Source organism: Rana temporaria, chromosome 6, assembly GCF_905171775.1.
Source record: "Rana temporaria chromosome 6, aRanTem1.1, whole genome shotgun sequence".
Taxonomy (NCBI): domain Eukaryota; kingdom Metazoa; phylum Chordata; class Amphibia; order Anura; family Ranidae; genus Rana; species Rana temporaria.
In genome coordinates, this window is record NC_053494.1 from 98,950,084 (window position 1) to 98,972,982 (window position 22,899).

A 22,899-nucleotide genomic window follows, 5' to 3' on the forward strand; every position below is an offset into this window, starting at 1 on the left:
GTAGGAGGAGTTATGACAGGAGCGCTAACCACTACACCATACTATGATAATATGACAGGGGTGCTAACCACTACACCATACTATGATAATATCACAGGGGTGCTAACCAATACACCATACTATGATAATATGACAGGAGTGCTAACCACTACGCCATACTATGCTAATATCATGGGAGTGCTAACCACTACACCATAATATGCTTATATCACAGGAGTGCTAACCACTACACCATACTATGCTAATATGACAGGAGTGCTAACCACTACACCATACTATGCTAATATGACAGGAGTGCTAACCACTACACCATACTATGCTAATATCACAGGAGTGCTAAAAACTACACCATGATATGCTAATATCACAGGAGTGCTAACCAATATGCCATACTATGCTAATATGACAGGTTTGCTAACCACTATGCCTTACTATGCCAATATCACAGGAGTGCTAACCACTACACCATAATATGCTAATATCACAGTAGTGCTAACCACTACACCATACTATGCTAATATTACAGGCGTGGTAACCACTATGCTATACTATGCTAATATCACAGGAGTGCTGACCACTACACCATACTATGCTAATATCACATGAGTGCTAACCACTACACCATACTATGCTAATATGACATGAGTGCTAACCACTACACCATACTATTTTAATATCAAACAAGTGCTAACCACTACGCCATACTATGCTAATATCAATAAGAACCGCAAATCGCGGTAAAATCGCGGTAAAACGCATGTCGAAAAACGCAGCAAACATCCACTCACGTTTTTACCGCCTAAGGCACAAATCAATCCTATGCATGTTGCTTTTGACTGTTTTTGCATACTAAGCTAATATGACAGGAGTGTTAACCACTATGCCATACTATGCTAATATCACAGGAGTGCTAAACACTACACCATACTATGTTAATATCAAAGGAGTGCTAAAACCTACACCATACTATGCTAATATCACAGGAGTGCTAACCTCTATACCAGGGGTACTGAATTAAAATTCATGGGGGTCCAGTCGGAAAAAAATTCTTCCAGAGGAGGTCCAAATGCCAAATTGGTGCTATGACGCCACATGATATCCTCCACTTGACAACCTCCCATCACAGCGCCCACCACCACACACATGCACACACCTTTATGACCCACACACATCACACTTTATTGAAATGTAAAAATAAATGTAATTTATTTTTATGCACCACAGTTCAATTGCGGTGCATAGAAACAGAATGCATTTTGCAACATACTGCTCAGCACGCAGGGGCGCTGTTGCAGTGTGAACAGGAGACATAGAAAACAATTGTTTTCTATTGCCCTTTCAGAGACTGACGCATCACAGACCCCCCCCCCCCCCACATCACAGAATGACAGCCCAAATCACAGACCCCTCATTACAGCCTAATCCCCCCCATCACAGACTGACCCCCCCCCCAAATACCCATTCCCCTATTACAGACTGACCCCCCCCCCCCCCCAAATCACAGACCCCCTATCACAGACTGACCCTCCATCACAGACTGACCTGACCCATCACAGACTGACCCCCCATCACAAACTGGTCCTGACCCATAACAGACCCCTATAACAGATTGACCCCCCACATCACAGACCCCCTATCACAGACAAAGAAAATAAGAAAAAGAAAATAAATGTCTGGTGTGACCCCTATCACAGACTGACCCCCCAAATCACAAACTGGTCCTGACCCATCACAGACCCCCCTATCACAGACTGACCCCCCAAATCACAAACTGGTCCTGACCCATCACAGACCCCCTATCACAGACTGACCCCCCCATCACAAACCCCCCATCACAAACTGGTCCTGACATATCACAGACCCCCTATCACAGACTGACCCGACCCATCACAGACTGACCTGACCCATCACAGACTGGCCCTGCTGACCCATAACAGACCCCCTATAACAGACTGACCCCCCCCCAAATCACAAACTGGTCCTGACACATCACAGACCCCCTATCACAGACTGACCCCCCCATCACAGACTGACCTGACCCATCACAGACTGACCTGACCATCACAGACTGACCTGACCCATCACAAACTGGCCCTGCTGACCCATAACAGACCCCCTATAACAGACTGACCCCCAAATCACAGACTGACCCCCCCAAATCACAAACTGGTCCTGACCCATCACAGACCCCCTATCACAGGCTGACCCCCCCATCACAAACTGGTCCTGACCCATAACAGACCCCCTATAACAGACTGACCCCCAAATCACAGACTGACCCCCCAAATCACAAACTGGTCCTAACCCATCACAGACCTCCTATAACAGGCTGACCCCCCCCCCCCATCACAAACTGGTCCTGACCCATAATAGACCCCCTATAACAGACTGACCCCCAAATCACAGACTGACCCCCCCAAATCACAAACTGGTCCTGACCCATCAGAGACCCCCTATCACAGGCTGACCCCCCATTACAAACTGGTCCTGACCCATAACAGACTGACCCCCAAATCACAGACTGACCCCCCCATCACAAACTGGTCCTGACCCATAACAGACACCCTATTACAGACTGACCCCCAAATCACAGACTGACCCCCCCAAATCACAAACTGGTCCTGACACATCAGACTCCCCATCGCAGACGTCCCCTGTCCTGTCCTGTCCTACATTGCATTGCATTGCACTCCCCCTCCCCACAGAACCCTACCTTAATCACACAGGAAATGAAGCATGGCTGCTCTGGACAATGGGCAGGACTTTCCCCATTAAAAGTGAGTGATTTATTGCTGGGACCGCCCTCTCTGCCTAGCAACCAATCACCCACTTTTTAACTTAAAAAGCCCCGCCCTTAGTCCAGAGCAGTCACGCTTCGTGTCCTGTGTGATTTAGACACTCACAGGCAGTGTGGGGAGGGAGGAGTGAAACAATGTTAGAGGCACGGACCTGCCGCACCTGCCATGCTGTGTATAGAGCGGCATCCACAGCGGCAGAGCGAACTAGCCGGTGACAGAGGACACACAGGAAACTACTTGGCGGGGCTGCGGTCCGGATAGAATGGCCACTGGGGCCGGAACCGGACCGCAGTCCGCCATTTAGTAATGCCCGCTCTATACCATACTATGCTAATTTGACAGGAGTGCTAACCACTATGCCCTGCTATGCTATTATCACAGGAGTGCTAATCACTACACCATACTATGCTAATATCACAGGAGTCCTAAAAACTTCACAATACAATGCTAATATCACAGGAGTGCTAACCACTATGCCATACTAAGCTAATATGACAGGAGTGCTAAAAACGACACCATACTATGCTAATATCACAGGGGTGCTAACCACTACACCATACTATGCTAATATGACATAATTGCTAACCACTACCCCATACTATGCTAATATCATGGGAGTGCTAACCACTACACCATACTATGCTAATATCACAGGAGTGCTAACCACTACACCATACTATGCTAATATCACATGAGTGCTACACACTGTGCCTTACTATGCTAATATCACAGGAGTGCTAACCACCACACCATAATATGCTAATATGACAGGAGTGCTAACCACTACACCATAATATGCTAATATCACAGTAGTGCTAACCACTACACCATACTATGCTAATGTTACAGGTGTGGTAACCACTATGCTAATATCACAGGAGTGCTAACCACTACACCTTACTATGCTAATATCACAGGAGTGCTAACCACTATGCCATACTATGCTAATATCACAGGAGTTCTAACCACTACGCCATACTATGCAAATATCAATGGAATGCTAACCACTAAAACATACTATGCTAACATGACAGGAGTGCTAACACTACGTCATACTATGCTAACCACTATGCTATACTATGCTCATATCACGTGAGTGCTAACCACTATGCTATACTATGCTAATATCACAGCAATGCTAACCACTACAACATACTATGATAATATGATGGAAGTGCTTACAACTATGCCATACTATGCTAATATGACAGGAGTGCTAGCCACTACATCATACTATGATAATATGACGGGAGTGCTAGCCACTACGCCATACTATCCCAATATGACACGAGTGCTAACCACTACGCCTTACTATGCTAATATGATGGGAGTGCAAACCACTATGCCATACTATGCTAATACCATAGGACAGGGGTGGATACAGAGTCCGGTCTCGGGAGGGGCACTACCAGAAAATATTATTTTGGGGGGCAATTTATCAGGGAAATTTCTGGTGTTGGCACTTCATTGATCACGGCACCATGGTTGTTTTGGTGTCAGGATGATTGAAATGCATTATTTCTATTATTACATTGTAATATAAAATGAAATGGTTCAACTCACCATAATGTAAAATCAGTGGGACCCCCGAGTGTGTCACTTGCCACGTCACCTGCCACACGTTAAAGATTGTCACATCACCTGCCACAAATTGCAGAATGTCACTTGCCTGACACTAGATGCTACGCCATGCTATGCTAATATGACACAAGTGCTAACCACTACACCATACTATGCTAATATCACTGGGGTGCTAACCACTACGCCATACTATGCTAATATGACATGAGTGCTAACCACTATGCCTTTCTATGCTAATATGACAGGAGTGCTACCCACTACACCATACTATGCTAATATCACAGGAGTGCTAACCACTACGCCATACAAATCTAATATCACAGGAGTGCTAACCACTACGCCATACTATGCTATTATCACAGGAGTGCTAACCACTACACCATAATATGCTAATATCATGGGAGTTCTACCCACTACACCATACTATGCTAATCACAGGAGTGCTAACCACTACACCATACTATGCTAATATCACAGGAGTGCTAACCACTACACCATACTATGCTAATATCACAGGAGTGCTAACCACTACACCATACTATGCTAATATCACATGAATGCTAACCAATATGCCATACTATGCTAATATCACAGGAGTGCTAACCACTACCCCATACTATGCTAATATCATGGGAGTGCTAACCACTACACCATACTATGCTAATATCACAGGAGTGCTAACCACTACCCCATACTATGCTAATATCATGGGAGTGCTAACCACTACACCATACTATGCTAATATCACAGGAGTGCTAACCCCTACACCATACTATGCTAATATCACATGAGTGCTAACCAATACACCATACTATGCTAATATCACAGGAGTGCTAACCACTATACCATACTATGCTAATATGACAGGAGTGCTAAAAACGACACCATACTATGCTAATATCACAGGAGTGCTAACCACTGTGCCATACTATGCTAATATCACAGGAGTGCTAACCACTGTGCCTTACTATGCTAATATCACAGGAGTTCTAACCACTACACCATAATATGCTAATATGACAGTAGTGCTAACCATTACACCATACTATGCTAATATCACAGGTGTGGTAACCACTATGCCATACTATGCTAATATCACAGGAGTTCTAACCACTATGCCATACTATGCAAATATCAATGGAATGCTAACCACTAAAACATACTATGCTAACATGACAGGAGTGCTAACACTACGTCATACTATGCTAATATCACATGAGTGCTAACCACTACACCATACTATGCTAATATCATAGGAGTGCTAACCACTATGCCATACTATGCTAATATCACAGGAGTTCTAACCACTATGCCATACTATGCAAATATCAATGGAATGCTAACCACTAAAACATACTATGCTAACATGACAGGAGTGCTAACACTACGTCATACTATGCTAACCACTACGCTATACTATGCTCATATCACGTGAGTGCTAACCACTATGCTATACTATGCCAATATCACATGAGTGCTAACCACTATGCTATACTATGCCAATATCACTGCAATGCTAACCACTACAACATACTATGATAATATGATGGACGTGCTAACAACTATGCCATACTATGCTAATATGACAGGAGTGCTAGCCACTACATCATACTATGATAATATGACGGGAGTGCTAGCCACTACGCCATACTATCCCAATATGACATGAGTGCTAACCACTACGCCTTACTATGCTAATATGATGGGAGTGCTAACCACTATGCCATACTATGCTAATACCATAGGACAGGGGTGGATACAGAGTCCGGTCTCGATAGGGGCACTACCAGAAAATATTATTTCGGGGGCAATTTATCAGGGAAATTTCTGGTGTTGGCACTTCATTGATCACGGCACCAATGTTGTTTTGGTGTCAGGATGATTGAAATGCATTATTTCTATTATTACATTGTAATATAAAATGAAATGGTTCAACTCACCATAATGTAAAATCAGTGGGACCCCCGAGTGTGTCACTTGCCACATCACCTGCCACCAGATGCAGCTTGTCACTTGCCACGTCACCTGCCACACGTTAAAGATTGTCACATCACCTGCCACAAATTGCAGAATGTCACTTGCCTGACACTAGATGCTACGCCATGCTATGCTAATATGACACAAGTGCTAACCACTACACCATACTATGCTATTATCACAGGAGTGCTAACCACTACACCATAATATGCTAATATCATGGGAGTTCTACCCACTACACCATACTATGCTAATCACAGGAGTGCTAACCACTACACCATACTATGCTAATATCACAGGAGTGCTAACCACTACACCATACTATGCTAATATCACATGAATGCTAACCAATATGCCATACTATGCTAATATCACAGGAGTGCTAACCACTACCCCATACTATGCTAATATCATGGGAGTGCTAACCACTACACCATACTATGCTAATATCACAGGAGTGCTAACCACTACCCCATACTATGCTAATATCATGGGAGTGCTAACCACTACACCATACTATGCTAATATCACAGGAGTGCTAACCCCTACACCATACTATGCTAATATCACATGAGTGCTAACCAATACACCATACTATGCTAATATCACAGGAGTGCTAACCACTATACCATACTATGCTAATATGACAGGAGTGCTAAAAACGACACCATACTATGCTAATATCACAGGAGTGCTAACCACTGTGCCATACTATGCTAATATCACAGGAGTGCTAACCACTGTGCCTTACTATGCTAATATCACAGGAGTTCTAACCACTACACCATAATATGCTAATATGACAGTAGTGCTAACCATTACACCATACTATGCTAATATCACAGGTGTGGTAACCACTATGCCATACTATGCTAATATCACAGGAGTTCTAACCACTATGCCATACTATGCAAATATCAATGGAATGCTAACCACTAAAACATACTATGCTAACATGACAGGAGTGCTAACACTACGTCATACTATGCTAATATCACATGAGTGCTAACCACTACACCATACTATGCTAATATCATAGGAGTGCTAACCACTATGCCATACTATGCTAATATCACAGGAGTTCTAACCACTATGCCATACTATGCAAATATCAATGGAATGCTAACCACTAAAACATACTATGCTAACATGACAGGAGTGCTAACACTACGTCATACTATGCTAACCACTACGCTATACTATGCTCATATCACGCGAGTGCTAACCACTATGCTATACTATGCCAATATCACGTGAGTGCTAACCACTACGCTATACTATGCCAATATCACTGCAATGCTAACCACTACAACATACTATGATAATATGATGGACGTGCTAACAACTATGCCATACTATGCTAATATGACAGGAGTGCTAGCCACTACATCATACTATGATAATATGACGGGAGTGCTAGCCACTACGCCATACTATCCCAATATGACATGAGTGCTAACCACTACGCCTTACTATGCTAATATGATGGGAGTGCTAACCACTATGCCATACTATGCTAATACCATAGGACAGGGGTGGATACAGAGTCCGGTCTCGGGAGGGGCACTACCAGAAAATATTATTTCGGGGGCAATTTATCAGGGAAATTTCTGGTGTTGGCACTTCATTGATCACGGCACCATGGTTGTTTTGGTGTCAGGATGATTGAAATGCATTATTTCTATTATTACATTGTAATATAAAATGAAATGGTTCAACTCACCATAATGTAAAATCAGTGGGACCCCCGAGTGTGTCACTTGCCACGTCACCTGCCACACGTTAAAGATTGTCACATCACCTGCCACAAATTGCAGAATGTCACTTGCCTGACACTAGATGCTACGCCATACTATGCTAATATCACGGGAGTGCTAACCACTATGCCATACTATGCTAATATGACAGGAGTGCTAACCACTACACCATACTATGCTAATATCACAGGAGTGCTAAAAACTACACCATGATATGCTATTATCACAGGAGTGCTAACCAATATGCCATACTATGCTAATATGACAGGTGTGCTAACCACTATGCCTTACTATGCCAATATCACAGGAGTGCTAACCACTACACCATACGATGCTAATATCACAGGAGTGCTAACCACTATGCCATACTATGCTAATATGACAGGAGTGCTAACCACTACACCATACTATGCTAATATCACAGGAGTGCTAACCACTACACCATACTATGCTAATATCACAGGAGTGCTAACCACTACGCCATACTATGCTAATATCACAGGAGTGCTAACCACTACGCCATACTATGCTAATATCACAGGAGTGCTAACCACTACACCATACTATGCTAATATCACAGGAGTGCTAACCACTACACCATACTATGCTAATATCACAGGAGTGCTAACCACTACACCATACTATGCTAATATCACAGGAGTGCTAACCACTACGCCATACTATGCTAATATCACAGGAGTGCTAACCACTACGCCATACTATACTATTATCACATGAGTGCTAAAAACGACACCATACTATGCTAATATGACAGGAGTGCTAACCACTACACCATACTATGCTAATATGACAGGAGTGCTAACCACTATGCCTTTCTATGCTAATATGACAGGAGTGCTAACCACTACAACATAATATGATAATATGACAGGAGTGCTAACCACTACAACATAATATGATAATATGACAGGGGTGCTAACCACTACCCCATACTATGCTAATATCATGGGAGTGCTAACCACTACACCATACTATGCTAATATCACAGGAGTGCTATCCACTACCCCATACTATGCTAATATCACGGGAGTGCTAACCACTACACCATACTATGCTAATATCACAGGAGTGCTAACCACTACACCATACTATGCTAATATGACATGAGTGCTAACCACTACACCATACTATTTTAATATCACAGGAGTGCTAACCACTACGCCATACTATGCTAATATCAATAAGAACCGCAAATCATGGTAAAAATAGGATTTTTGTACTCACCGTAAAATCCATTTCTCTGAGTTCATAGACGGACACAGCCTTCTTTGACATTAGGGTTATGCTTCTTCCTACCAGGAGAGTTTAGGCAGAATTTAACAGCACTTAAAGTGTTAAAACCTTTCCTTCGTGCCGCTCCCCCAGGCATAACCCACACCCTGCTCTAGGAGCCTCAGTCCGTAACAAGCAGTACAAACCAAGGAGGGGTTGATGCTGTGTCCGTCTATGAACTCAGAGAAATCGATTTTACGGTGAGTACAAAAATCCTATTTCCTCTTCCGTTCATAGATGGACACAGCCTTCTTTGACATTAGGGACGTCCCCAAGCAGTGTAAAAAAATTAGAGGGGTGGGAAAGTAACACAGAAAACCAGGTTACACCCCAAACAAAAACCGGAGTTGCTCAACGGAGAAACTCCAAACATAAACTGCCGCCCGTAACACCTGCGGCTGAGGAAGGCATCAAAAGATGCACACACATCCACCAAGACTTTGAAACAGCGTGGATTGACGACCAGGATGCATCCTAACACCGCTGTAACACAGAGGCATGATGCCGGAAGCCCAAGAGGCCCCGATCGCCCTGGTCGAATGCGCCACAACCCGAAAGGGGGGCGCACGCCCCTTTAGGGCATAGGCCTGAAGCACAATCCATCGGAACCACCTAGGAACGGTGGCCGACGAGACCGCCAGGCCCTCTTGTAGGGCCAGCCACCGACACGAACCGTGAGTCCGACTTCCGGGACGGAACCGTAACAAATAAGTACACTCGTAGGGCCCGAACCACATCCAGAGGATGCAAAGTGGCCTCCTCCTGGCATTTTGGCCGAGGACATAAGGATGGAAGAACAATGTCCACATCAATGTGAAAAGCCGAAACGACCTTAGGGAGAAAAAACGGCTGCGGCCGCAGCACTACCTCATCCTTATGGATGACCAAGTAGGGAGCCTTGCAAAACAAGGCCGCCAGATCAGACAGACACACGTCTGATCGAGGTAATTGCTACCAGAAATAAAATCACCTTTTGTGACAATAAACAAAAAAACCTCCCGAATGTCCTCAAAGGGAGCATTCAGAAGAACCGAAAGGACTAAATTCAAGTCCCATGGGGGTAATGGAGGGCGCACCGGAGGGGCCACCTGCCAGACCCCCTGACCCAACGTACGCACCCAGGAGTGCAACGCCAAGGGTCGCTGCAAGTAAAAACAGCCAGAGCAGGAATCTGGCTCCTAACCGTACGTAAGGCGAGAGCCTGAACCCCACCCTGCTGCAAAGACAGCAGAACCCTGTACACAACGCATGTACGAGAGTGCCAGTTCATCTCCCCACACACAGAGACGTAGGCCTTCCATGTATGAGGAAAAAACCTACGTGAGGTAGACTTCTGTGCATGCAGCACGTCAGAGACCACCGAGCCCAATAGGCCTCGGTCTCTAAGCCCCTGGCTCTCAACAGCCACACCGCTAAGGCCGGTGGCTGTGAAACAGGGTGGAAGGTTTCGGACCCTGTAACAGAAGATCAATTCCCAGGGGAAGACGCATCAGGTCCGCGTACCAGAAGCGACGCGGCCAATCTGGGGCAATCAGGACTAATAGAATCCCTACAGCTTACACTTTGCGCAGCAGTCGAGGAAGAAGCTTCCGAGGAGGGAAGGTGTAAAGTAGGCGACAGTGACCCCAAGGAGCCACCAACGCACCTGACGCATCCACCCACGGGTCCTTAAACCTGGCCACGAACCGTGGCACCTACCGAAAGAGACGGGACGCTAGAAGGTCCACGTCCGGAATGCCCCACTTTCGGCACAGACCCCAAAACACATGCGGGTGGAGAGACCACTCTCCTTGGCCCAGTGCAGTGAGACTTAGGTAGTCGGCTAGCCAATTCCGTATTCCCGGAATGTACCCGGCCGATAGAGCTGGAACGGACCCTTCGGCCCACCGAAAGGATGTGCGCGACCCCCGTCGCTGCAACAGAACTCAGTGTGCCTCCCTGATGATCAACCTACGCCATGGCCGTGGCGTCATCGGACAGGATCCTGACCTGTCGGCCCTGTGGATCCAGGGACCACCTGGCAAGGCAAAGCTTGATTGCTTGGAGCTCCAGAACGTTGATCAGTAGGCAGGACTCCACCTGAGTCCAGTGCCCCTGGGCTAACTGGGTGCCCCAAGCGCCCCTCCCCAACCGGAGAGGCTGGCATCCGTCGTGACCACTGTCCAGTGGCCTGCAGAAAAAAACGACTTTCCGGCCCAAAGCACCGGAAACGCCAGCCACCACACCAGGGGAGACATGATCAGAGGACTCAATTGAATCTGGCAATCCAGAGATGACGGAAGCTAGTCCCATCGTGACAGCAATTCCCTCCTTAGTACCCTGGCGTGGAATTGGACATACAGAACCGCCTCGAACGAGGCCACCAACGGACCCAGAACCTTCCTGCAGAAATGCAGAGATGACCGCTTCTGGGTTCGGCAACTGCTGCACAGCAGATAGCAGAGTCTGAAGTTTGTCCGTTAGGAGAAAAACACTCCCGCCCCGGCGGAATCCAGGACTAGCCCAGGTAACACGTGATAGACACGGCTCCACCAATGCAGAGCTCAAAGAAGCTCGAAGGAGAATGTCATCCAGACATCCCATGATAACAAACCCCCGCTGACACAGCCGGGCCAGTATCGGGACGAGCACCTTGGAGAAAATCCGCCGAATGGGAAGGACACCAATTAAAAATGGTCCCCCCCCGACCGCAAAGCACAGAAACTCTGGTGCTTTGAGGATACGCGAACATGTAGGTACACGTTCATGACATCCAAGGATGCCAGAAAAAAATCCCCCTGATGGAGTGCCGCTATTACCAAGCGAATCGACACCACCTGAAAATTTGCACCTTGACAAAACAAACGAGGGACTTGAGGCCCAGGGATTGACCGGGACCCATCCTCTGTGGGGACACAAACAGAATGGAGTAAAACCCCTGAGACCGTTCCAACGAGGGAACTGGCACAATCACTCCCCTGACCAGAAGATCCTGGACAGCCCCTGACAGAGCCAACCGGCGAACCGGAGGAGGCCAGAGGCCGGAGGGAAAAAACCTGTTTGGCAGACAAGAGAGAAACTCAATCTTGTACCCCAAGGAAACCACTTCGCAACCCCAACAGTCGGAGAGGAGAGACCTCCACCGAGCCATGAATGTGCGAAGCCAGTCTCCCACCAGAGAGACGGGCAGGAGCAGACCTACAGGCAGAAGCAGGTACGTCCGCAGACTTGTTAGGCATGCGGTATTAGGTGGGCTGCTACCCCGCGGCGGGGATTTAAGCACCATGTAGACCTACCCCCACCGCACAGGGAGGGCAAAAAAAACGCTCAGAGGTAGTCAAGGAGGGTCCTTGCACAGGGCGAGGTCCCTAGCCCTTCCCAGACTGTGGGAACAGCATGCGCTTACCACCCGTGGCATCCACAATGATGCCATTCAGGGAAGTCCCAAAAGGACCGTTCACCCTTAAAGGCCATCACCAAGGCCTCCTTAGAGGACTAGTCCGCAGACCAGCTCTTCAGCCACACAAGGCGGCGCAGAACCCTGCATAGACGGAAGCCCCGGATCGTATCCATGGCCGCCTCGCAGAGAAACTTCTGACCCTGAACTAATCGTTCAGCCAGGTCCCTAGAGGACTCGGAAGCGACAGCAGCACACAGCAGCACCCCCCAGAACAGTCCCCCAACAACACACGGGCCCCGGTGGTAATAAAGAAAACCCAGGAGGCCCCCCTTCACAGCCACCACCCAGTCAGGGGAAGGAGGGAGAGGAAGGGGAGAGAGGAAAGCAGGGCGGACCCTCAGTCGACCTCCCTAGGGAAACATTCCAGCCAGACCACTTACCTGAGTAAGGGGCCACTACTTACCCATCCTGCGACTACCCGGCTGGAGGTATCCCAGACAGAACCAACGTCCGTAAACGTCATGGCTGTCGGCCAGACACACTGTGACACAGCCATAGAGACCGGTCATATGTGTGCCCTAGAACCGAAGTTCCCCGGCCGCCCCTGGAGCAATGGGGCCTGTCGTGGACGTCCCAAAGCTGAGCTATGGGCCGGCACACGCTCGATGGCCAAACATGGGGGGACTACAAGAGTCGAGGACCCAGCCTGTCACCCAGTCGGCTGTTGATAGAAGAATCGCAGGATTCAAAAATGCAGGAACAAAAAAATAAAAGCGAGAAAAATCGCCAGAAAAAAAATCCAGAGTACAGGAACTCCAGAGAGCGCCTGACTCTCCTGTCGTTAGGCAGAAAAAGACTGAGGCTCCTGGAGCAGGGTGTGGGTTATGCCTGGGGGAGCCACGCCCCCTGGGAGGAGCGGCACGAAGGAAAGGTTTTAAAACTTTAAGTGCTGTTAAATTCTGCCTAAACTCTCCTGATAGGAAGAAGCATAACCCTAATGTCAAAGAAGGCTGTGTCCGTCTATGAACGGAAGAGAAAGGATGACGATTTTGTTTGGGAGCCACGTCGCACGACTGCGCAATTGTCAGTTAAAGCCACGCAGTGCTGAATCGCAAAAATTGCCTGGTCATTAAGCTGCATAATGGTCTGGGGCTTAAATGGGTTGTAAAGATTTGTTTTTTATTTTCTAAATTGGTTCCTTTAAGCTAGTGCATCGTTGGTTCACTTACCTTTTCCTTCCATTTCCCTTCTAAATGTTTTTCTTCTTTGTTTTCTTTGTCTGAATTTCTCACTTCCTGTTCCTCCTCAGTGAGGTGTTCAGTAAGCTGTTCTAAATTACTTTCTACCACTCGGATGATGGTGGAAAGCTTACTGAGGAGAAACAGGAAGTAAGAAATTCAAACAAAGAAAAAAAAACATTTAGAAGGGAAATCGAAAGAAAATGTAAGTGAACCAACAATTCACTAGCTTAAAGGAACCTATTTAGAAAATAAAAGACGGAACTTTACAACTCCTTTAAGTGGTTAAAAGACTCAAAAGAGCAAGTAAGTATAACACTTTTATTTTTAAAATAACAAAAAAAAACGCTGGGGAACAGACAGAATTTTTAATGCAAAGGAGACATACCTTGTCTCTTCTGCATTGAAGCTTCTAAACCTCCTGTCCTCTGCTGTACACCAAGCTGTGCATGTGCAGGTCAGTGCACAATTTTGGCAATGCTGTGATGACTGCACAAGAGTGATGTAACCTCAGTCCGGCCAATGAAAATAGCCAGATGTTGGTATCCAGGAGCTGTCTAGTTGAAGAGGACAGCGGCCGGCAGGGAGCTCTGGGATACCGCAGCGCTGGAGTGAAGATAAGTAAAGATCCACATAAACTTCACATAATGATATACAAGATGCATACCTCCCAACATTTTGAGATAGGAATGAGGGACACCTACTATCAATTAACCAAAGAAAAAGGTTAAATAAATCCACAAGTGCTTTTTTTTACCACTACTATTTCTTTATATTGGCTTTGAAAATGTACAAATGCAGCAATTTAAAAATTGGATGAAAGATTTAGCACTGGGAAACACTTTTTGAAAGATAAAAAGTGCATTTTATATATAACTATATAGATTAGATCAAAATGAGGGACAAATGAGGAGGAAAGAGGGACAGAGGGACATTGCTCCAAATCAGGGACAGTCCCTCCAAATCAGGGATAGTCCCTCCAAATCAGAGACAGTCCCTCGAAATCAGGGATAGTCCCTCCAAATCAGGGACAGTGGGACATTGCTCCAAATCAGGGACAGTCCCTCCAAATCAGGGATAGTCCCTCCAAATCAGGGATAGTCCCTCCAAATCAGGGACAGTCCCTCCAAATCAGGGACAGTGAGACATTGCTCCAAATCAGGGACAGTCCCTCCAAATCAGGGATAGTCCCTCCAAATCAGGGATAGTCCCTCCAAATCAGGGACAGTCCCTCCAAATCAGGGACAGCAGGACATTGCTCCAAATCAGGGACAGTCCCTCCAAATCAGGGACAGCGGGACATTGCTCCAAATCAGGGACAGTCCCTCCAAATCAGGGACAGTCCCTCCAAATCAGGGACAGTCCCTCCAAATCAGGGACAGCGGGACATTGCTCCAAATCAGGGACAGTTGGGAGCTATGAAGATGGTACAACTCACCCCAGATCCAGGCCTGAATTCCTCCTTCACACATAATAGGGTGCCTCCTCCAAGCAGGAAATTGGATTTAGGAGCGGGGAATCCTGGGAAGGGAAAGGTGACAGCTTTTGGATAAGGTGCACCAACTCTCTGCAGTACCTGCACTGTACTCATAGCTCCCAACTGTCCCTGATTTGAAGCACTGTCCCTCTGTCCCTCTTTCCTCCTCATTTGTCCCTCATTTTTGTCTGATCCATATAGTTGTATATAAAATTCACTTGTTATCTTTCAAAAAGTGTCTGATACTGCTAAATCTTTTATCCAAATTCTGAACTGCTGCATTTGTCAATTTTAAAAGCCAATATAAAGGACTAGTAATGGTAAAAAAAAAAAAAAACACTTGTGGATTTAATTATCCTTTTTAAGGGTTATTTCCCCTTTAAGGGGCGTGGTAGGGGGCGTGTCCCATGCCTACATACATTTGCTAGTAGGTGTCCCACATTAATATCTCAGAATGTTGGGAGGTATGCTGTACTGACTGCAGTGGCGTCTCCAGCTTTCATATTTAGGGGGGGCACATGGGGGGACAGGGAAAAAAGTAGGGGGGCCAACTATAAAATGCAATTTTAGATATATACAGTATATATATATATAAAATCTCCTGGGGCCCTTTACTACGATCCCACAACGGGCCCTTTTACATGTTCTGTCGTGAGCTCCCTTCCTACTATACTGGGGCCCCCCAGGGTGGCAGAAAACAAGAGATATATGTCACCAGCACACCAATAAAATATAAGGGTCCAAAGCAGTGGGAGAACTTTCAGGGTTGCAAAGGTTGTCTTACCACCGGGGCCTGGTGTTCTGCCACTGTGGGGTTCCCCAGCTGTCCTGTCCCTGCTATTGACAGCGCTGGTCTGGCGTCTGTCTCCTTGGCAGGGGCGGCAGTCTATTAGGACCTAGTGCTGGTGACAATATGGGTGCATGCAAGGGAAGGCTGGCACTATTGGTTATAGAGAGCCGAGCCCCCAGCTGGTCACCTAGCAGCAGTAATGCTGTATAACCTTCTCTGTTGACATGCTGATCGGGATGTGATCCAGGTGATGCTCCCAGTCAGATCTAATAAACACAATATTTATTAGCATCAAGAGTACAACCACATATATATATATATAATCAAACGTATGTTCCGCAGCCATGTGGGCTCTATGCCTGTAAAGTGTGGGCTTTGATCAATAAAATCTCTGATATTTAACACTAGGATTTGACTGGGAGCATCACCTGGATTGCATCATGATCAGCATGTCAGAGAAGCGCCACTGCTGCTAAGCAACCTGCAGGGAGCTCAACTGTCTACAACCAATAGAGATGGGCTCGGGTGTGTTTGAAATCCCACATGCCCGATCCCGCCAGGAAGCCGACACTCCACAGTGCTAATCACAGGCAGTGAGACATTTCCTGATCTGTGCAGCTGCGGACCGGGAAATGTCTCACTGCCTGTGATTAGCGCTGTGCAGTGTGGGCTTCCTGGCAGGCTCTGGCATGTGTAATTTTGAACATGCCCAGCCCATCTCTAACAACAAATTGTGCTGGCCCTCCTGTACATCAGCCCCACAAAGTAACCAGCTCTGGGTTCCAATGTCCTGCTGCCGCTGCCATGGAGACAGAGACCAGCGCTGTGAATAGCCGGGACAGGACAGTAACTCTGGTTGTTCCAGCACTGGTCCACACTGGGACGATTCCCCCATCCACCTATAATGTGTAGATGGGGGAATTGGATCATTTCTTTTTTTTTTATTATTCAACCTAATAGTTGAATGAAAAAAAGTGATCAATGTATGGGCTGCCTAAGAGCTAAGACCAGCCATAGACAGTTTAAATCTCAGCTGGTTCAGCAGGAACTGGCTGAGATTTGAACCATTAATGAGCAGATTCTCTTATGATTATCACCAGTGGTTGCTGTATAGAATACAATTGCTGGGCAGGAGGGATATTCCCGTCAGCACTGTTTGTGTTGATGGGGGAATCATGCAAGTTTCTTTCCTGCAAGCTGTGGATGTAGGAAAAAAATTTGCATTGTATATTACCTGCCTAACTGAAAGTGAAAGTGTAACAGAATGGCCCGTGACACCCAGAGACTTTTGAAGGATGGGGTTTACTCCTGTGCCAGCGTCACTATGCCCTTTTGGTGGGAGATGGGACATTACTGATAATTCATGTATTGCAGGATATCTTGAAATATTACAAGTTGTTAAAGTCTGACTCCGACAGGTCAATAGAGTGTTTTCATTCAATGGGGGGACACATGCTTTTGAGGTGTTAATTGAGTCTGCTCCTAGACATTCCTTTGTGTGATGCTAATACTGTTTTGTGTCCATTGTGCTAATTAGGTCTGCTCCTAAGACCTGTTCATTGTGTATGCTAATGACACTGTTAAGATGTGGAATGTGACTTGTCAAGCTGTAGTAATTAACACCTCTAAATGCGGAGCCAGACCGTCTGGGTAATAAGTAGTAATTAACTCATCGGAATGTTATTATCTAAAAGAATGTGTATGAAGCCCCCCATTGTGTGATGTGTGGGTGGAGTGTGTCTTTGTCCCTGTGATTAACTGTAACATGCTTGTACTGTATATAACAAAGCTAAGTTACCATTAAAGGATTCATTTTGGAGCCCGTACCAGTGCTTGTTTTGTCTCGTTTATTCTGGGAAATGAAATGTGTCATGTCTGATGTCTATCGGACTTTCGGATAACCTGTCGTGGGGCGATGGATTGGAATATCGTAAACGGTGGTGACCGTTACAGAAAGTAAATTGTGAATGTCTTGAAAGAACAGGAGAGGGGGAGGGAGACAGATGGGGGAGAGAAGGGATAGAGATAATGCAGTTCAGTGATTACAGTGTACTGCAGTCTGCAGTGCACACACATACCCACGGTCCAGGCTAGAATCTCAGGCATCATTCACACACATGCTGCTGATTTTCATATTTCCTGAACACACATCCCCTCTCTTCAGATACAGCACACCGAGATAGTGTGGGCGGGACTGAAAGGAGAAGGAGGAGGAGCTTTATTCCTCCCTGCTCGTATGTGAGGAGAGTGGGGGGGGTGGCTAGACTCGCTGGGCTGTAAAAGAGTGTCATAGACTGACACTTGGCTCAGCTTGCAGTCACCACTCTCGGAATTTACAGGCTGGTTCTCCTGTCCTAAGGACGGGAGAAATCAGTCTGTTTTTTCAGTAACTGAGATGAAGGCTTGGGCCCCCCTCCCCCACAGTGCTCATGGAGTCTTTTCTGCAACTCGCTTTTCTCCGTGCCAATGAGGATGCAGGGGAAGGAGCAGATCGGGCGGCTGTGGTTGTGTGAACGCTCGCATTATGCAGTGTCAGCGAGCAGAGGGAGGGGGAGGAATGCCCCGCAGAGCTGACTGGGGACGCTCTCCCTCTCAGGAGAGACTGTTACTCCAGCGGCGGCCCGAAAAAAAAAAAAAGCAAAAAAAAAAAAAAAAATGTTTTTTTTTTTGGGGGGGCACATGGTGGGGCACAGCAGAATGTAGGGGGGGTCAGGGCCCCCTCTGGCCCCCCCCTAGAGACGCCTCTGACTGACTGCAGCACTTACCCAGCGAGGCTACCGTAGCCTCATAGTTGTCCTTCATCACCGCCCGATACAAGGTCTTCTGCCACTCCTCCGAGAAATGCGACGCCACGTCCTCAAATGTGATAGGTCCCTGGGAGGAGGCGGAGAGACTGACACTGACACCCATCTGTAACATGGAGGGACATACTTCAGGACATACATTACACAGAGGACCAGGCACTTTCACCTCCTTCCTGCCCAGGCCAATTTTCAGCTTTCACTCTGGATGACAATTGCGCGGTCACGCAACACTGTACCCATATGACATTTTTATCATTTTTTTCCCTCAAATAGAGCTTTCTTTTGGCGGTATTTAATCACCACTGGAATTTTTATCTTTTGCTAAATAAACAAAAAAAAAGACAGAAAAGTTTGAAAAAAAATGCGCTTTTCTTGGTTTTGGTTAGGAAATTTTGAAATAAATGATCTTTCTTCAAACATTTAGGCTGCTTTCACATTGGGCAGCGGAGGTGCGGTGACGGTATAGCCGCGCTATTTTTAGCGCCGCCATACCGTCGTATTTACCGCGATATTCGGGCGCTAGCAGTGAGGTTTTAACCCCCGCTAGCGGCCGAAAAAGGGTTAATACCGCCCACATTGCGGGCGGTATTACTGCGTTATTACGGTGGTTTCCCATTGATTTCAATGGGAAGGCGCGGTATAGGAGCGGTAAACACCCCGCTCCTATACCGCTCCAAAGATGCGGCTAGCAGGACTTTTGGAGCGGTCCTGCTACCGCACCGCTTCAGTGGGAAAGCCTTCGGGGTAGTGGGGTAGACTGGCTACGTGTAACACGACGCTGATCATTGCTCCCAATTACAGGAAGCTGTGATCAGTGTCCTTGTCACTAGGAAGAACGGGGAAATGCTTGTTTACACGCGGGCACGCAACCCCGAGCCTTAAAGGGGTTGTAAAGACAAAAATATTTTCCTCTTAAATTAAAGTCTGACAGTAGCTGATAAAGTAAAAAGTAATGTTTTGCATTATAACTAGTTTGATACCTGTTGAAATCAAGCTGTTTTATTCACCTCCAGCACTCCTGAATCATTATTCTCACTGACTTCCTGGTTTGCGGTGCGCATTCATTCTTGCTACCTCACGGCCTAATGGGAACTACAGTTACCATTAGGCTTAGCCTCCATGCCTGTGAGGGATAAGAGAGCATCTTCACGCAGGGCTGTAGTCATAGGGAGGGGGTGAGCACATTCTGCTTTCCACCATGCAAAACAGCTCAGATGCTGGTGGAAAGCAAGAAGAGGAGTGACAGGAAATGGCATTTTCAAACCTGAAATACTGTATTTTGGAGGTCAAAAGGAAAAACGAGGTAAGTGATATTTAAATGCTCTAGCTTACAGCAATCAATTGATCTAATAAAAAACAAACCTTTAGTGTTCCTTTAAAGGCGACGTAAATATACGTTGATCTGCCCAGCCGTGCAATTCTGTCGACATATATAGTCGTGCAGCGGTCGGAAAGGGATTAATAAGCAGGCCATTTTTTTGCGATACGGCACAGCATCACTTTAACTGATGATTGCGCGGTCGTGCAACGCTGTACCCAAACAAAAATGTATTACTTTTTTTTCACACAAATAGAGCTTTCTTTTGGTGGTATTTGATGCACTGAACAAAAAAAACCTGACAATTAAAAAAAAAAAAAAAATATATATATATATATATATATATATATATATATATATATTTTTTATTGTATAAATATATTTTTCACAAGAAAAAATAATAATATATAATATATATATATATATATATATATATATATATATATATATATATATATACAGAGACAAACTGCCTGAGAGAACGTCAGGTAACTCTGGCCGAGAGCATGCTGGGAGGTATACCTGAGGTAATGTCGCTCCTCCGCTCTGTGCTCTGAAGGGAGAACGGTTTGGACAGCGACTGAGGGAAGTGACGTACGGAAGATTCGTAGGCGCATGCGTAGTACACCAAGACAGAATCTACGCATGCGGAGTTCCGGATGTGACACTGCTTGGGCTTGTTTCTGGGCGCGGAGATCACACCGGTAACCCCCGAGGCCCCGCCCACACAGGTAGGTCACGTGTTTGATAGCGAAAGGTTGCCTGGGCGAAGGGTGTGGACGGATAAGTGATGCAGTGATCGAACCCCCTCCCTGGATACCCTACTATGCTGTGCTTTGTGGAAGATTGGTCCCTGGAGTCCCTTCGTCTGTGTGGATGAAAATATTGGGGGCCCTAACACCAACTGGGGGGGGGGGGGCAGGCAACACTGAGCATAGCAAATTAATCTGTAACAGTACAACACAGGCCATTCAGGTTGACAGTTACCTCCGTTCTCTGCGCTGCGAGCTGCATTGAAGGTGTTCTGCGGGGGTGGGCTCACTCTACACTCGATACTCAAACACGCCTGCACTGTAACCTTTACTGTATTTTAGCCTGTACAAGGTGTTCTGCGGGGGCAGGCTCAGTCTACACTCCATAAACAAGCAAACCCCCACTGCAACCATTACTGTATATTGGCCTGAACAGGGTGTTCCGCAGGGGCGGGCTAAGTCTACACTCCATAAACAAGCACGCCTGCACTGCAACTATTACTGTATATTGGCCTGTACAAGGTGTTCCGCAGGGACGGGCTCAGTCTACACTCAATAACCTAGCACGCCCCCCACTGCAGCCATTACTGTATATTGGCCTGTACAAGGTGTTCCGCAGGGGCGGGCTCAGTCTACACCCCATTAACAAGCACGCCCCCACTGCAACCATTACTGTATATTGGCCTGTACAGGGTGATCCGCTGGGGCGGGCTCAGTCTACACCCTATAAACAAGCACGCCCCAACTGCAACCATTACTGTATATTTGCCTGTACAAGGTTTTCCCCCGGGGGTTGGCTCAGTCTACACCCCATAAACAAGCATGCCCACACTGCAACCATTACTGTATATTGGCCTGTACAAGGTGTTCCCCCAGGGGGTGGGCTCAGTCTACACCCCATAAACAAGCGCGACACCACTGCAACCATTACTGTATATTGGCCTGTACAAGGTGTCTTGCGGGGGCGGGCTTAGTCTACATACAATAAACAAGCACAGCCCCACTGCAAGCATTATGCTATATTGGCCTGTACAAGGTGTTCTGCCGGGGCATGCTCAATCTACACTCCATAAACAAGCATGCCCCTCCACACTCCTCTCCTGTGCATACTGCCACCACCATACCCTCCACATGCCTCTCCTGTACATACTGCCACCACCATACCCTCCACATGCCTCTCCTGTACGTACTGCCCCAACCATACCCTCCGCACTCCTCTCCTGTACATACTGCCACCACCATACCCTCCACATGCCTCTCCTGTATGTACTGCCCCCACCATACCCTCCTCACTCCTCTTCTGTACATACTGCCCCCACTATACCCTCCACACTCCTCCCCTGTACATACTGCCCCCATCATACCCTCCGCACTCGTCCCCTGTACATACTGCCCCCATCATACCCTCCACACTCCTCCCCTGTACATACTGTCCCCACCATACCCTCCGCACTCCTCTCCTGCACATACTGTCCCCACCATACCCTCCTTGCTCCTCTCCTGTACATACTGCCCCCACCATACCCTCCACACTCCTCTCCTGTACATACTGTCCTCATCATACCCTCCGCACTCCTCCCCTGTACATACTGCCCCCATCATACCCTCCGCACTCCTCTCCTGTACATACTGTCCCCATCATACCCTCCGCACTCCTCTCCTGTACATACTGTCCCCATCATACCCTCCGCACTCCTCTCCTGTACATACTGTCCACACCATACCCTCCGCACTC